At 43.2% G+C, this 3,825-nt stretch overlaps 1 pseudogene; it reads left to right on the plus strand.

Moving 5' to 3' along the window:
* The first annotated feature begins 2,649 nt into the window (after positions 1-2,649).
* Positions 2,650-3,464, plus strand: LOC144652063 (uncharacterized; annotated as a pseudogene).
* The last annotated feature ends 361 nt before the right edge of the window (positions 3,465-3,825 follow it).

A 3,825-nucleotide genomic window follows, 5' to 3' on the forward strand; every position in this document is an offset into this window, starting at 1 on the left:
CAAAAAATAGCAGTTGAGGAAACTATCTTGGATGAGATTGCAGAGGGCAACTACGTTATCACTGATGTTAAACCTACTATTGTCAGTGCATTAGGAGCTATTCCTACACCTAATTCCTTTAGAAGTGTGCCTAATTCACGACTGCTCCCGTCCTGTGGGTGGGCACTTAATGACTTAATGACAAAGTTGCAAACTTTGGAAATAGTAATGCTTTGGATGATGCAATAAAATTGCTAAGGCCAACATATTTCATGGCAAAAATCGATCTGAGGCATACATACAGATCGGTTCGCAATCACAAAAGTAACTTTTTAGCAACAGGCTTGCCATGGCAGTGTTCAGGGCAACCTAATTCCACTTATTTCTTCTACACTCAGCTTCCTTTTTGTGCCAAAAGCTCACCTGAAATTATTCACCGTCTGACACAGTCTGTGCGGCTCATGGTCAGTCATGGCTTCCAGGCAGTTGTTGTCTACCTAGATGACTTTCTCATCATAGGAAAGTCCAAGGAAGAATGTCAAGAATCTTTCTCAGTACTTTTAAAGCTGCTCTAGGACCTGCACTTTCAAATCAGCTGGCGCAAGGTCATTGGCACAACACAGAAGCTTTACAAGTCTAATTGGGCCTGTTGCTTAAAGGAGTAGTGTTAGGCCGTTTATATGGAGGAGAGTTGTCCATGGTAGGAGGGTTACCCTCTCCCCCGAGCCACTTTTTGTCGACTTAATACGAGAAACGTTGTCGGAGTTGTCAGTGCTGACCGAGCCAAAACTTGGTTTTTTGGTTAAAAAGACTGGCAAGAATTTTTTGAAACATCTTATATGGTGGCCACCAAAACACAACCAAACACTTAACAATAACTGCTTACAACCCTTCACTAAAGTAATGCTGTTTTTAGATTAGTATTCCGGTATTCTAGCGTTCCAGCAGTCCTGAGCTTCATTACAGTGGCCAATATGGCGGATGTAAGGAAGATGTCCAAGATTATATTAGCGATACCTTTATCATCAAACCTTTTATTGGCATTATCATGCCCAAGCCAAATTCTTTTGTACCATCTGTTGCAGCTGAATAACCAACAAGAATTTTTAATGGCAGAGCTTGCAGCAAGGGAAAATGATTTTGTTTGTAAAGCCAGGCAAAAGCAGCATAAAATCTGTGTGGAAAACATGTATTGGCTTTTCTTGTATTAGAACCTTCACATTTCATTTCTGCAGATAATTTGTGTTAAAAATATTTCTTAAGATCAAGATATATATAATAAATACACTGATCAGTACACAGGTGGATGGCTTGAACAATAAACGTGAATTCATGAAAGTGTAATTTCTTGCTGTAGGATCAAATTATCAGATGAACTATAAGTGGTAAGAACTTTTCAAAGACAATGATACTAACAAAAAACCTATACATTGTACAAACTCAGAACAAAATAGAGATTATCAAATGAATTTACTCAATTTACAGTATCTATTATACTGTATAATGCAGGTCCGCTCAGTGGAGTGTTGGCACAGATACACACCAAACAATGCAAATCTTTTGTAGCCAAAGCCGAGCCAAAAGCCACGCCCAGTACATCCTATTCTCAGTTGGAGCCTCCTTGTACCTTGGCAGTCAGTGTTGATGGAGTGAGAATTCCTGGCACTCCTGTACCAACAATAGAAGGCGTCTGGTCTACAATTGTAATTGTTGCAGTGACAATTGTTTCAAAATCAGATGTTATAACTCAATATTACACCTCGCTGAAGTAATTTTCTCTGGACATACTTTTAGTTTTTAAAATAAAAACGGCAGTGTTCTGTTCTTTGATGCCTCGCTACCAATAGAGTCAGACAAATACATCTATTGCAGCCAGTATTCATCGTTGATCACAACGAGGAGGCACATACTGTAAATAAAATGCTCTTTGAGTGTTAAAACCCATTCTACCAAGTGCCATCTAACTAAAGTGATCCTCCAATGCATGTCAATTGTGACATTGATCATCATTCATTCGCTCTGAACCCTCAACGTTAGATAAAGCCCTGTCTGAAGCTTTGGAACTTGAAGCTTTAGAACTTAGAGCTGTTAGAATGAGAGAAAGTGTTGTGAATGAAGTATCAACCATTGGGAAAGGAATTTACCAAGAGCAAAACCTTCCTCTACCGCGCTGGGTCCCAGAGCTTTCAACTATGATTGCATCGGCTATAGCAAAAGCGGCAGCCAAAGCAGTGGCTAATGCTATCCCTTCAAGTAGTGTTCAAGGGAACTATAGGCCTTCCTAGTTCAGACCAGCGAATGGCATGGGTAGAAGGTGTTGGTCATGTGGGTCTATGTATCAATTTCAGAGGAACTGCCCGCAGGAAAACTTCCGCAGGGCGGGGGACAAATCGTAAACATGAGTCGCTCCCTGCCTGAAGACCAAGTACCAGTGTTGGGCATTAGCTCTATCCAACCTAATGTGTTGCTGCTGCGTTGTCACAAGTTCAAGACAGCGAGGAGCGTCCAATTGCATATGCTGCTAAGGCCCTGACAAAATCACAAAAAAAATGGGCACCAACCAAGATTGAGATGTATGCGCTAGTGTTCGCCCAAGCCATGCAGCGTCTACAAGGGCTGCTGAAGATGTTCACCAGGAAACCTAAAATGAAGGCAGAATATCTGGAGTTTATGGGCAAGGTAATTGAGAAGGGCCACGCCCTTTCGGTCCCACGTGATGATGACCAGCCTCCCCCTGGACGTTCCTGGTACTTGCTGCACTTTGTGACATACCATAACACCAAGCACACCATCCGCGTTGTGTTTGATTCGTCAAACAAATGCTCTTACCTGTCCCTGACCCGATGAACAACCTCATTGGTGTTCTAATGCGCTTTCCCAAGGAGAAGGTTGAAGTAATGTGCGACGTAGAACAAATGTTCTATTCATTCCACGTGGACCCAGCACACAGAGACTTCCTTTGTTTCCTGTGGTTCGAAGGAAATGACCCATTGAAGCCCATCACACAATATCGTATGAACGTTCACCTGTTTGGCAACGGTTTGAGCCCCGCAGTTGCCATGTATGGACTTCGCAGAACAGGGGTAGATGGTGAGGAGGAGTATGGCGAGGAGGCCAAGAATTTCATATACCGCAATTTCTATGTCGATGTTGATTTGGCTTTGCTGCCGACCGCCCAAAGGGCAGCCACTGCTAAGCTACAACTTTACAAAGTCGTCTCAAATTCAGTGAAAGTCATGGAAGCCTTCCCCGTCAAAGATCGAGCAAAAGATTGTGTGACCTCTACCTGCGCAATGATAGCCTGCCAGCGCAATGGTTGCTCTGAGTTTTCTGGGACTTGGAGTCAGACGCCTTCACCTTCAAGGCGTCTTTGCCAGAGAAACCATTCACCAGGAGAGGAGTCTTGTCTATCGTCAACTCTGTGTATGACCTGCTTGGTTTCATGGTACCTTTCATGCTTGAAGGGAGTCAGGATGCTATTGTAACTGAAGTTTATCTCTGCCAGTTCAACGAAGCAAATGAGATGTCCACATCTCTTGTCTACGGCCAAGCCAAAGTAGCCCCTGTAAAACCTACAAGCATTCCACGACTGGAATTGTGGGAGCAGTGTTAGCAGTTCAGAGGGTTGTCAAAGAAAGTGACATCACGATCTCCGAAGTGATATACTACACTGATTCGAAAGTGATGCTAGGCTACATCGCGAACAAAAGCTATCGATTCTATGTCTATGTGGCCAACCGAGCCATGCTAAGCTTCTGAGGTGCGACCGAGGTACCAACTTTATTGGAGCCAAAATGGAGCTTGGGAAAGCAGCGTTCGAGCTTAACGAGGAGAAATTGGAGAAAT

The sequence above is a fragment of the Oculina patagonica genome, chromosome 4 (assembly GCF_052425735.1).
Source record: "Oculina patagonica isolate OP01 chromosome 4, crgOcupat, whole genome shotgun sequence".
Lineage (NCBI taxonomy): Eukaryota > Metazoa > Cnidaria > Anthozoa > Scleractinia > Oculinidae > Oculina > Oculina patagonica.